This window comes from Vicia villosa, linkage group LG5 (genome assembly GCF_029867415.1).
Source record: "Vicia villosa cultivar HV-30 ecotype Madison, WI linkage group LG5, Vvil1.0, whole genome shotgun sequence".
NCBI classification, from domain to species: Eukaryota; Viridiplantae; Streptophyta; class Magnoliopsida; order Fabales; family Fabaceae; genus Vicia; species Vicia villosa.
In genome coordinates, this window is record NC_081184.1 from 127584025 (window position 1) to 127599478 (window position 15454).

A 15454-nucleotide genomic window follows, 5' to 3' on the forward strand; every position below is an offset into this window, starting at 1 on the left:
ATGCTCACCGCAACATTGTTGCTTATAAAAAATAAAAGTCAGTTCACCGAGTTACAGAACTGGCGACTCTGCTGGGGATTCTTTAAGAGGGGTTTACCTTAGGGCTTAGTTCATTATAAATGTTTTTAATTGTTTGTTTGTATGCTTTATTTTTAAGGGAATTGCTTGGGTTTGTTCTGTGTGAAAGATCCTAACCCGGATCTGAGTACCTTAGGAAAATGGCATGAGATCAAGGAGACTGCACAGCGTATACTGATGTGGTTGATCTGATGGCCATCGTTAGTGTGACACATTGGTTTGTCCTGGTGTTCCTTGGGATCCGACCTGAGGAAATGCTTGGCTACCGCGTGGTGTCATTAAGCACTAATTCGCCCATAGAACCTTAGTTGAACTAAACTTTGGCCTTTTAGAAAGTAGCGAGATGGCTGGCTTTGGTTCCGACTGAAGTTGGTTGATACTCGAAGCTACACTCATATGGACTGGACTTTCGGGACCTTCTCGGTTGGTGATTCGATCGCCGAACTGAGATAAGCGCCTTCGAGAAAGGTCAATGATATGAGCTCCTTAGAACCCGATCTTTATTTAGGACAGGATGAGCCAACTAAACTTCAGTGGGGAGGGTACTTACCTATGGACTTCATACAAGCCTTTAAACCTAAGGCTACTTGTGTGACTTGTTTGTGTTCATTATCTAACTGTGTGGTTTCCTTGCAGGATTTGTTTATACCCTAACTGTTTGGTTTTCTTGCTGGATTTGTAGGACTTACTCGTCCTCATCACCTAACTAACCTTTTTCAAGGATCTCAAGTATTTAGGGCGCGCAATTCCAGGTGCCATCCTCAAGAGCCAGATTCCTAACAAGGGGCAAGAGGATTTATTTTCCTCTAGCCATATGTCTTCAGTTTATAGGCACCATACCTATCAAGGGGCAAGAGGATTTATTTTCCTCTAGCCATGTACCTTCAAATTCAGAGGTATCCCGAATCAGAGGCTATGACCCACTGGATATGGTGAGCTTGATTCTTAAAGAAGGACGTCCAAAGATGGAAGTTGAAGATCTTCAACAAAGCTGCAACTACATTTCAATGTTGCAGAATAAATAAAGATTCTTGAAAACATTGCATAAGCATTTACATGCATATCATTGAAGCATTTACATGCATATCATTGCATAACAGGTCCCTAGAGAACAAAGTTTCTCATCTTCTTCCGCAAATCCCTAAAGCTGGAAACATACAACTCATGGCACTTGACCTTTCGATTGATGATCGTCAGCCACTCCGAGACAAGGTTCAAAGCCTGATCGACACAAAGGTTATCATCATTTGTACCTGGAAGCCAAATTTGAAGTTCTCCTTCGACTCAATGGATCTTCTGAAGCAAAAAGTCCATACGGAGAAAATCTCCTCAACTTTGACAATCTCTACATCATCATGCATGTTTATGCGTAGTCTTTCTTGTTCTTTTTCAATACTGTCTATATGCAATACTTGTTTGTTTTTGAACTATAATAACAATGCATCGGATATGTTTGCCTTGAAAAAATCCATTCGCTCTCGCTCTAATATGTTTTTATTTGCTTGTGATACCAAAATCTCAGTGATAAAGCATGATGACTCTGAAGGGAGAATGACGAGCCTATAATACCTATAATCTCAAACGGTATGCTTTCGAGTAAAACCCTGTTGATGATGTACAGGCATTGTTTCAAATTCCCAAACACTGGAGATATAAGGAAGTTAATCCCTTGTCAACCCGTTTGAGCCTTGAAGTAGAAGTTTATTTTCTATACGAAAAACCCTCACATTTAACCCAGGGGCAGGGTAGTATTCAGTTAATTTGATTGAGCATTCAAAATTCATCAGGAACACGAATCTAAGGATACAATAATGGTTATCTTTCAAAAAGGTTGAGGAAAAGTCGAGACCGCAATGGTCATCTCTCGCAACAGGAGGTCAAAATATGACAATGCAACAACGACTATCCCTTGTCGACCAAGAAATGAGGCAGTTACAATCTTTCCAACAAATTGAAGACGTGTCAGGATCATACGACTTGTTCAAAAAAAAAAAGAAGAACGAATAAAAAAAAGAGAAAAGAAAGCCCGCTAAGTCAATAAATTGAAAACATATGACTCAGGCAAAAGTTAGGGCATCCCGCTGGACTTCAAACCCAAAATTCAAAAGAGTTTGTCCAGGCAAAAGTTAGGGAAATGTAAAAAAAAAAGAAAAGAAAAATCCTCAACAAAATGGGCAAAGTCGTGTGACTATAAATTCAAAGAACAAGTCGTGTGATCAAACATAAAATACGAAAGGTAAAGTGACCGCCATGTCCAAACACCTCACTGATTCCTCAATCGTCTTAAGCTCCTCTTGAAGGACGAATGCTCGCATCAAATTAACTGATCTTAGGTTGGAGAACATCACGAAGGGGGTGGGCACCAATAAAATTTTGAGCCTAAAAATCTTTTTTTTCTAAAACCGTGAACCTGGCCACGCTACAACCCTCAAAAGTCCTAATTGAAGCAGGGTTAATTCGAAAGCATGCTGTAACGAGAATACGGTAAACCGACTCCTAGGAGTTTTTGCTAAAACGTTTGAGTTGGTATCACACCACCTTTAAAAAAAACCGATGTTTTGACATCCTTTCAAAAAAATTCTCCTCTTTAAAACTTCAAGACAAGTATGAACTTTGCATTAGAATTATATTTCTCATTCTAAACATTCTTTGCATATGAACAAGTACTTGACACCAGGAAAGCTTCCATCATGAGCTGCAGATGAAAAGTTTAATCCTTTCAAGGGACAAGTTGTCTTCAGAACTCCGTTGAGTTCGAGCGAGAATATCTCAAGTTCTGATCACCCTCAGGGGCACAAAAGCAGTTGGATACTCCGTTGAGTAATAGTTCAGTCAATCTGGGGAAATCCAGTCAAGATTCCAAGAATCTCTCAAATGCCAAACAGTCAAAGGCATGCATCCCAAGTGGGTTTCAAACTATTTCTCAATCAATCTGGGGCAATCAAATCAAGATTCCGAGAATCTCTCAAGGATGCCAAAACAATCAGGGGCATGCATCCAAGTATATCTGAAGCTACTTCCCAATCAACATGGGACATTGTCCTTGGCCCATGATTACTAGGGGCATGACGCCCATAGTGCAAATCTCATAAAGTCCTCGCGAGGCGAATCTTTCCAAAGTCCTTACTAGCAGGGGCAAATCTATGCAAGTCCAGTTTGACATCTTGATCAATGTTCAGTGGTGTGTCTTAATCAATGAAAATTCAGGAATGGTAGTTACTATAGTACTGGGAGCAACTTTCAAGACACCCATGTCTCCCCACCAAGCCGGTTTAATAGGATCATATCCCCACAGAGCAATTCTCAAGAAGATATCTTCAAACATACTTGTCTCGACAAAGACAGGACTCCCCAACAGAATTTACATCTTCAACACTACCGGTTCTCCAAAACTTTGCTCTTCTCCAACATGGCTTACTAATATCTTTATCTCCAGTCAGGGTACATCAAGTTACTGGTTATCCCCAAGCAAGAATCATAAATTCCCAGCTGAGCATCTTCAAAACAAGATCAGACATCAAAACCACAAAGGCATAGAGATTTATTTTCTCAATAAAGACAACATAAATCATATTCACATATCATATGGCATAAACATATTCATACATTGCATACATTACCTCATAATGAATTCATCCATAACATACAAAGTTTCTCTTTTATTCTGAGGGACTCATTACATAATACATGCATCATGACATTGCATAACTATACCTATTGCAGGATACAGGCACAGACAAATGAACAAAATCTCCAACTTTCCAAGATCTAATTCAGCTACTACGAATAGTACTGACACGGCCAACGCTCGAAGATCTAATTCATTTACCACGAACGGTAATAACACGATCACTTTCAAAGATCTAATTCAGTTACTACGAACGGTACTGACACGGTCAACGCTCGAAGATCTAATTCATTTACCACGAACGGTAATGACACGATCACTTTCAAAGATCTAATTCAGTTACTACGAACGGTACTGACACGGTCAACGCTCAAAGATCTAATTCATTTACCACGAACGGTAATGACACGATCATTTTCAAAGATCTAATTCAGTTACTACAAACGGTACTGACACGGTCAACTCCCAGAGATCTAATTCTATCATCACGAACGGTGTAGACACAATCACTGACCTTCCCAGTCTAATTCAGTTACTACGAACGGTACTGACACGACAAGAGAATCTAATTCTATCATCACGAACGATGTAGACACGATTATCTCTCTAAGATCTAATTCAGTTACTACGAACGGTGCTGACACGATCAACTCTCAAGGATCTAATTCATCTACTACGAACGGTAATGACACGATCAACATTCAAATACTCCTCGACACAGGGGATCAGTCTAACGCGCGACTTATCCTCCAACCTAACGCACAACTCATTCCTTCAACCTAACGCACGACTCATTTCTTCAACCTAACGCATGGTTTTCCAGACATCTGCTGATGCAAGCTAGACCCAGTCTAACGTACGACTCAACCTAGGTCTTTTCCTCAGAAACAGTCTAACGTACGACACGTTCTGACTCTTAAGTACATCAAGTCAGATGGCATCTTCAAGCCCATCTCCATCATACATCTTCTCGACACACCTGGATGGCATCTTTAAGCCCATCTCAGACAATTTTCTGTCAATATCCGGATGGCATCTTTAAGCCCACCTCCGACAACATCATGTCAATCCAACTAGTGGCATCTTTGAGCCCATTCAAACCATCTCTGACATTATTCCCTGCACTAGCAAGTGCAAATTTTTGGGTATTTTAGTGTTCAATCCTCTTCCACCTTCAGATCCCGACTGGCGAATACGCCAATCTACATCTTCAGGTTTAAGAAGATTGAACAGGGGCAGCTGTCATACCCTAAAATTTGCCCACACTTTTCGAAATTTCAAAACTGTTTCAAAAAATTGGATTTTTATAAAATCTTGGGTTCATTTACATTGGCACCCTGAATTTTATAAATATTCGATTTAAAGTCTATTTTAAAATATAATAGTTTACTCTTAAATTATTTATATTTTAACAAATAGAAAATGTTGGCCGATACTTCATATGCTTTCAATTGGCTTTTTATTTCGAACAAATAATATAGCACAATTGGTAAGGAGGTAAGGTTAGCAAATACAAGGTCACAGGTTCGAATCCTACTTTTAACATTTTTTTATCTTATTTTCTAACTTTAGTTTTAATTTTATTTTCACTTGTTACTAAAAATCACAAAAAAAATTACTCTTTTTAGCATTTAATTTTTTAATTTTCGTATTTCTTAATTAGACATTTTTTAAAAATTGACTTTTTCACTTTATGTACTTTTTAACCCAAAAAATGACTAAAAATTATAAAATATTCAAAAATAAAAAAAAGAAGGTTTTAATTTACATTTTAAATGTGATTCACAACTTAGGGAACAAATAAATTATTTTTAGAAAGAATCAATTTATTTGATTATTTTCTAATTGATTATTTGGATCCCAATTAATTTTTTTCCTTATTTTGTTAACCTAATCTTATAGTATAAGTAGGTCTATTTTTTAACATTAGAGACAACTAACAGACCCCTATTCTCATACAGTAGCCAACAATTTCCATCCGCCCTAACCTTTTCACACGTACATACACTCACTAAGTGATAACCCTGTTTTTTTTAAACCACTCTTTCTGACCACAAGTTTTCGAGATTCGTACAGAATTTCACATGTACCAAATAGCAACAACACAAAACACTTGAAACTTCATCTCTAACATGCATAAAACCATTAGATATCATCCTTTAATGATCATAAGAATTACTTCATAAATCTAACACTAACCATTAATCAAAGTTCTATTGTTTGTATCTTTAAGTTAATTTTGCAGGACAAAAGAGGCACTGGGAAACACCCCACAACATCGCCGTTCAAGCACAACACCGGCGATCTCCTCCGGATCCGGAGAACGACTCCCTTCCGACCAGACCCACCGTCAATTTCCCAGCCGCAAGCACTGCACGCACACATCACGACCGTGGAGGAGCAATTGGCGATCTCTGATCATGCTTTCACATGAGTTGCCGATACCGATTGAGTAAACCGTGTGGCTTCATTCAGTCGACGCACATCACCGTGTCGTCGGCGCCATCGCACTCTGTAAGGTATCACCTCTTCTCATTTGCTTTGCTGGGCATTTGTGTGTTATGCGTATGATTTTGTTATGTGATGAAGGAAATGGAAAAGAGAGGATATAAAATGAGAAAGAAAATGTGTGTTGTTGTTGTTGTTGTCTACTGTATCATCCTGAGAGAGAAACAATTCTCTTTGTATGCCATCATACATATGTGTGTTGTTTTATTTTTTTTGTTGCTTTTAATATTTGCATGCCACATGTCATGTTTTTAGTGGCCCGTACGTTAATAAAAAAAAAAAGCCAAAAATAGTGATAAAAAAATATTTCACATGAATCATAGAAAGGGTGGTACGCTACCCCCATAGACAACTTATTTTTTTTTCTTTTATTTTTTTCTTCTAATTTTAATAATTGTTTCTTAATCTTAAATAGTACTATTGAATTAATTTAGATTACTAAAATATTTATAGTTCAAAAATACAAAAAAATCTATGTAAGTTTTATTTTATTAAAAAAAAATCGTTAATTGATGCTTATTTCTTTGTAAGTATTTAATATATATATTTTTTTTTTTTTAATAATAATTCTTGATCTATATGTGTTCATACTTTGTCATTCTCATACGTTATTCCATACTTTGGGATTAACATTTTCTTGTCTTGCGAGGTACCATCTTGAGCATTGGATTATTCTGCAGACATTTATAATTTATTTGTATTAATCTTGTTATCGCCTTAATTCCTATGTTGGGTTGTTATAATTTTTATCCCCATTCGGTAAATATGTAATCCCCATCCCCGAAGCCATGTAATAGCTTAGGACTCTTTTATTTTTCGCATTTACTTCCTGTACATATTTAACTGCTATAACTGTTAGATGTATGTTAATAGGATTGTATGGCAAGACTAATAACTGAACATAGCTAACCCTAATTCAAGATAAAATACTCGAATCTAACACACTCGCACTCACTCACTTCTAGGGTACGCCCCTCTTGGTTGCCTTACGAATAAAAACGGTCGTGTCCCTCGAATATAGAGGTACCCTATAGCAAATGTCCCTCGATTAAAAATCATCAAAGATCATGGTCCCTCGATGACCCCAATGTTTCCTACGAATACATGATCTTGTCCCTTGAACTGTTGCCTACGAAAAGATGATTGTCCCTTTAAATATTGCTAAAGGTACCTCTACCTGTTGCCTTCAAACGACCTCGATGACCCTTCGATGACCCGCACGTCCAATATAAACAAGGATTTCCTACTTCTATATAGTATGGAAAATCCTAGGAATTTTAAAAGGTATAGAAAAAGACCAACTATTTAGGGTAGTGCTCTTAATATGCCTAGCTCAATTAAAAAACATCTTTTCAATACTCTTTCGAAAAACTAAGGCTATGCATTTACGCTAAAGTCCTTAAGTCCTTTTTCAAATCAAAACAAACAAACATGAGCTAAGCAAATTAAGAGCCCGTAGAAAACTACGGATGAAAAGGGTGCTTACACCTTCCCTTTTCATAACTTACCCCCCGAGCCCGTTTTCTTTTTCAAAAGGTCTTTTTCTGTACTTTTTACCTTTCCTAACATTGGACAAAATAAAAGTCGGTGGCGACTCATGCTCACCGCAACATTGTTGCTTATAAAAAATAAAAGTCAGTTCACCGAGTTACAGAACTGGCGACTCTGCTGGGGATTCTTTAAGAGGGGTTTACCTTAGGGCTTAGTTCATTATAAATGTTTTTAATTGTTTGTTTGTATGCTTTATTTTTAAGGGAATTGCTTGGGTTTGTTCTGTGTGAAAGATCCTAACCCGGATCTGAGTACCTTAGGAAAATGGCATGAGATCAAGGAGACTGCACAGCGTATACTGATGTGGTTGATCTGATGGCCATCGTTAGTGTGACACATTGGTTTGTCCTGGTGTTCCTTGGGATCCGACCTGAGGAAATGCTTGGCTACCGCGTGGTGTCATTAAGCACTAATTCGCCCATAGAACCTTAGTTGAACTAAACTTTGGCCTTTTAGAAAGTAGCGAGATGGCTGGCTTTGGTTCCGACTGAAGTTGGTTGATACTCGAAGCTACACTCATATGGACTGGACTTTCGGGACCTTCTCGGTTGGTGATTCGATCGCCGAACTGAGATAAGCGCCTTCGAGAAAGGTCAATGATATGAGCTCCTTAGAACCCGATCTTTATTTAGGACAGGATGAGCCAACTAAACTTCAGTGGGGAGGGTACTTACCTATGGATTTCATACAAGCCTTTAAACCTAAGGCTACTTGTGTGACTTGTTTGTGTTCATTATCTAACTGTGTGGTTTCCTTGCAGGATTTGTTTATACCCTAACTGTTTGGTTTTCTTGCTGGATTTGTAGGACTTACTCGTCCTCATCACCTAACTAACCTTTTTCAAGGATCTCAAGTATTTAGGGCGCGCAATTCCAGGTGCCATCCTCAAGAGCCAGATTCCTAACAAGGGGCAAGAGGATTTATTTTCCTCTAGCCATATGTCTTCAGTTTATAGGCACCATACCTATCAAGGGGCAAGAGGATTTATTTTCCTCTAGCCATGTACCTTCAAATTCAGAGGTATCCCGAATCAGAGGCTATGACCCACTGGATATGGTGAGCTTGATTCTTAAAGAAGGACGTCCAAAGATGGAAGTTGAAGATCTTCAACAAAGCTGCAACTACATTTCAATGTTGCAGAATAAATAAAGATTCTTGAAAACATTGCATAAGCATTTACATGCATATCATTGAAGCATTTACATGCATATCATTGCATAACAGGTCCCTAGAGAACAAAGTTTCTCATCTTCTTCCGCAAATCCCTAAAGCTGGAAACATACAACTCATGGCACTTGACCTTTCGATTGATGATCGTCAGCCACTCCGAGACAAGGTTCAAAGCCTGATCGACACAAAGGTTATCATCATTTGTACCTGGAAGCCAAATTTGAAGTTCTCCTTCGACTCAATGGATCTTCTGAAGCAAAAAGTCCATACGGAGAAAATCTCCTCAACTTTGACAATCTCTACATCATCATGCATGTTTATGCGTAGTCTTTCTTGTTCTTTTTCAATACTGTCTATATGCGATACTTGTTTGTTTTTGAACTATAATAACAATGCATCGGATATGTTTGCCTTGAAAAAATCCATTCGCTCTCGCTCTAATATGTTTTTATTTGCTTGTGATACCAAAATCTCAGTGATAAAGCATGATGACTCTGAAGGGAGAATGACGAGCCTATAATACCTATAATCTCAAACGGTATGCTTTCGAGTAAAACCCTGTTGATGATGTACAGGCATTGTTTCAAATTCCCAAACACTGGAGATATAAGGAAGTTAATCCCTTGTCAACCCGTTTGAGCCTTGAAGTAGAAGTTTATTTTCTATACGAAAAACCCTCACATTTAACCCAGGGGCAGGGTAGTATTCAGTTAATTTGATTGAGCATTCAAAATTCATCAGGAACACGAATCTAAGGATACAATAATGGTTATCTTTCAAAAAGGTTGAGGAAAAGTCGAGACCGCAATGGTCATCTCTCGCAACAGGAGGTCAAAATATGACAATGCAACAACGACTATCCCTTGTCGACCAAGAAATGAGGCAGTTACAATCTTTCCAACAAATTGAAGACGTGTCAGGATCATACGACTTGTTCAAAAAAAAAAAGAAGAACGAATAAAAAAAAGAGAAAAGAAAGCCCGCTAAGTCAATAAATTGAAAACATATGACTCAGGCAAAAGTTAGGGCATCCCGCTGGACTTCAAACCCAAAATTCAAAAGAGTTTGTCCAGGCAAAAGTTAGGGAAATGTAAAAAAAAAAGAAAAGAAAAATCCTCAACAAAATGGGCAAAGTCGTGTGACTATAAATTCAAAGAACAAGTCGTGTGATCAAACATAAAATACGAAAGGTAAAGTGACCGCCATGTCCAAACACCTCACTGATTCCTCAATCGTCTTAAGCTCCTCTTGAAGGACGAATGCTCGCATCAAATTAACTGATCTTAGGTTGGAGAACATCACGAAGGGGGTGGGCACCAATAAAATTTTGAGCCTAAAAATCTTTTTTTTCTAAAACCGTGAACCTGGCCACGCTACAACCCTCAAAAGTCCTAATTGAAGCAGGGTTAATTCGAAAGCATGCTGTAACGAGAATACGGTAAACCGACTCCTAGGAGTTTTTGCTAAAACGTTTGAGTTGGTATCACACCACCTTTAAAAAAAACCGATGTTTTGACATCCTTTCAAAAAAATTCTCCTCTTTAAAACTTCAAGACAAGTATGAACTTTGCATTAGAATTATATTTCTCATTCTAAACATTCTTTGCATATGAACAAGTACTTGACACCAGGAAAGCTTCCATCATGAGCTGCAGATGAAAAGTTTAATCCTTTCAAGGGACAAGTTGTCTTCAGAACTCCGTTGAGTTCGAGCGAGAATATCTCAAGTTCTGATCACCCTCAGGGGCACAAAAGCAGTTGGATACTCCGTTGAGTAATAGTTCAGTCAATCTGGGGAAATCCAGTCAAGATTCCAAGAATCTCTCAAATGCCAAACAGTCAAAGGCATGCATCCCAAGTGGGTTTCAAACTATTTCTCAATCAATCTGGGGCAATCAAATCAAGATTCCGAGAATCTCTCAAGGATGCCAAAACAATCAGGGGCATGCATCCAAGTATATCTGAAGCTACTTCCCAATCAACATGGGACATTGTCCTTGGCCCATGATTACTAGGGGCATGACGCCCATAGTGCAAATCTCATAAAGTCCTCGCGAGGCGAATCTTTCCAAAGTCCTTACTAGCAGGGGCAAATCTATGCAAGTCCAGTTTGACATCTTGATCAATGTTCAGTGGTGTGTCTTAATCAATGAAAATTCAGGAATGGTAGTTACTATAGTACTGGGAGCAACTTTCAAGACACCCATGTCTCCCCACCAAGCCGGTTTAATAGGATCATATCCCCACAGAGCAATTCTCAAGAAGATATCTTCAAACATACTTGTCTCGACAAAGACAGGACTCCCCAACAGAATTTACATCTTCAACACTACCGGTTCTCCAAAACTTTGCTCTTCTCCAACATGGCTTACTAATATCTTTATCTCCAGTCAGGGTACATCAAGTTACTGGTTATCCCCAAGCAAGAATCATAAATTCCCAGCTGAGCATCTTCAAAACAAGATCAGACATCAAAACCACAAAGGCATAGAGATTTATTTTCTCAATAAAGACAACATAAATCATATTCACATATCATATGGCATAAACATATTCATACATTGCATACATTACCTCATAATGAATTCATCCATAACATACAAAGTTTCTCTTTTATTCTGAGGGACTCATTACATAATACATGCATCATGACATTGCATAACTATACCTATTGCAGGATACAGGCACAGACAAATGAACAAAATCTCCAACTTTCCAAGATCTAATTCAGCTACTACGAATAGTACTGACACGGCCAACGCTCGAAGATCTAATTCATTTACCACGAACGGTAATAACACGATCACTTTCAAAGATCTAATTCAGTTACTACGAACGGTACTGACACGGTCAACGCTCGAAGATCTAATTCATTTACCACGAACGGTAATGACACGATCACTTTCAAAGATCTAATTCAGTTACTACGAACGGTACTGACACGGTCAACGCTCAAAGATCTAATTCATTTACCACGAACGGTAATGACACGATCATTTTCAAAGATCTAATTCAGTTACTACAAACGGTACTGACACGGTCAACTCCCAGAGATCTAATTCTATCATCACGAACGGTGTAGACACAATCACTGACCTTCCCAGTCTAATTCAGTTACTACGAACGGTACTGACACGACAAGAGAATCTAATTCTATCATCACGAACGATGTAGACACGATTATCTCTCTAAGATCTAATTCAGTTACTACGAACGGTGCTGACACGATCAACTCTCAAGGATCTAATTCATCTACTACGAACGGTAATGACACGATCAACATTCAAATACTCCTCGACACAGGGGATCAGTCTAACGCGCGACTTATCCTCCAACCTAACGCACAACTCATTCCTTCAACCTAACGCACGACTCATTTCTTCAACCTAACGCATGGTTTTCCAGACATCTGCTGATGCAAGCTAGACCCAGTCTAACGTACGACTCAACCTAGGTCTTTTCCTCAGAAACAGTCTAACGTACGACACGTTCTGACTCTTAAGTACATCAAGTCAGATGGCATCTTCAAGCCCATCTCCATCATACATCTTCTCGACACACCTGGATGGCATCTTTAAGCCCATCTCAGACAATTTTCTGTCAATATCCGGATGGCATCTTTAAGCCCACCTCCGACAACATCATGTCAATCCAACTAGTGGCATCTTTGAGCCCATTCAAACCATCTCTGACATTATTCCCTGCACTAGCAAGTGCAAATTTTTGGGTATTTTAGTGTTCAATCCTCTTCCACCTTCAGATCCCGACTGGCGAATACGCCAATCTACATCTTCAGGTTTAAGAAGATTGAACAGGGGCAGCTGTCATACCCTAAAATTTGCCCACACTTTTCGAAATTTCAAAACTGTTTCAAAAAATTGGATTTTTATAAAATCTTGGGTTCATTTACATTGGCACCCTGAATTTTATAAATATTCGATTTAAAGTCTATTTTAAAATATAATAGTTTACTCTTAAATTATTTATATTTTAACAAATAGAAAATGTTGGCCGATACTTCATATGCTTTCAATTGGCTTTTTATTTCGAACAAATAATATAGCACAATTGGTAAGGAGGTAAGGTTAGCAAATACAAGGTCACAGGTTCGAATCCTACTTTTAACATTTTTTTATCTTATTTTCTAACTTTAGTTTTAATTTTATTTTCACTTGTTACTAAAAATCACAAAAAAAATTACTCTTTTTAGCATTTAATTTTTTAATTTTCGTATTTCTTAATTAGACATTTTTTAAAAATTGACTTTTTCACTTTATGTACTTTTTAACCCAAAAAATGACTAAAAATTATAAAATATTCAAAAATAAAAAAAAGAAGGTTTTAATTTACATTTTAAATGTGATTCACAACTTAGGGAACAAATAAATTATTTTTAGAAAGAATCAATTTATTTGATTATTTTCTAATTGATTATTTGGATCCCAATTAATTTTTTTCCTTATTTTGTTAACCTAATCTTATAGTATAAGTAGGTCTATTTTTTAACATTAGAGACAACTAACAGACCCCTATTCTCATACAGTAGCCAACAATTTCCATCCGCCCTAACCTTTTCACACGTACATACACTCACTAAGTGATAACCCTGTTTTTTTTAAACCACTCTTTCTGACCACAAGTTTTCGAGATTCGTACAGAATTTCACATGTACCAAATAGCAACAACACAAAACACTTGAAACTTCATCTCTAACATGCATAAAACCATTAGATATCATCCTTTAATGATCATAAGAATTACTTCATAAATCTAACACTAACCATTAATCAAAGTTCTATTGTTTGTATCTTTAAGTTAATTTTGCAGGACAAAAGAGGCACTGGGAAACACCCCACAACATCGCCGTTCAAGCACAACACCGGCGATCTCCTCCGGATCCGGAGAACGACTCCCTTCCGACCAGACCCACCGTCAATTTCCCAGCCGCAAGCACTGCACGCACACATCACGACCGTGGAGGAGCAATTGGCGATCTCTGATCATGCTTTCACATGAGTTGCCGATACCGATTGAGTAAACCGTGTGGCTTCATTCAGTCGACGCACATCACCGTGTCGTCGGCGCCATCGCACTCTGTAAGGTATCACCTCTTCTCATTTGCTTTGCTGGGCATTTGTGTGTTATGCGTATGATTTTGTTATGTGATGAAGGAAATGGAAAAGAGAGGATATAAAATGAGAAAGAAAATGTGTGTTGTTGTTGTTGTTGTCTACTGTATCATCCTGAGAGAGAAACAATTCTCTTTGTATGCCATCATACATATGTGTGTTGTTTTATTTTTTTTGTTGCTTTTAATATTTGCATGCCACATGTCATGTTTTTAGTGGCCCGTACGTTAATAAAAAAAAAAGCCAAAAATAGTGATAAAAAAATATTTCACATGAATCATAGAAAGGGTGGTACGCTACCCCCATAGACAACTTATTTTTTTTTCTTTTATTTTTTTCTTCTAATTTTAATAATTGTTTCTTAATCTTAAATAGTACTATTGAATTAATTTAGATTACTAAAATATTTATAGTTCAAAAATACAAAAAAATCTATGTAAGTTTTATTTTATTAAAAAAAAATCGTTAATTGATGCTTATTTCTTTGTAAGTATTTAATATATATATTTTTTTTTTTTTTAATAATAACTAGCGGGATACCCGTGCGTTCGCACGGGTACTGATGTGATTCTCCCGCTTTTATTCTCAAAATATAAATAAGAAAAATGAAAATTATTTTATCAAAGTAGTTTGTTATTTTTAGAAAAAAGACATATTTTTAAAATAAAAATAAAATTATTTTACATCAATAATTTTGCATATATTGACTTAAAAATTATTGTATTTTAAATTAAAAAGGATTTTAAAATAAAAATATTAAATATATAAATAATTAAAAAATAAAACATTTTTCTCGTGTTTGGATTCATACATTATTTTAAGTATATTTATTTTTATTTTCTTTATTTGTACAAAAAAATGTAATAATTCATGTGTTTACACGGATTTTGGTTTGGTTACCCGTGCGTTTACACGGTACAGGTGTGTTACCCGTGCGTTCACACGAATTTTGGCTTGATTACCGTTCACGTGAAATTTGGCCTGACTACCTGTGCATTCACATGGTACTGGTGTGTTACACGTGCGTTCGCACGGATACTGGTGTGGTACACACACTTTTGTTTTCAAAATGTAATTAAATAATAAGAAAAATAAAATGGAAAAAACAAAAAATTGTCTAACCAAAATAGTTTATTATTTTTAAAAGAGATAACAATTTGGCTTCAATACTTTCTTCGTTATATAAAAAAAATTAATCAACAATATAAGAATTTTAAAATGTAATAAAAATGTAAATAAAAATAAAAATTGTTTTACCAAAAAAATTAATTATTACACACTTTTGTTTTCAAAATGTAATAAAATAATAAAAAAATAAAATGAAAGAAAGACAAGATTGTCTACCGAAAATAGTTTATTATTTTTAAAAGAAATAATAAATTAGTTTCAA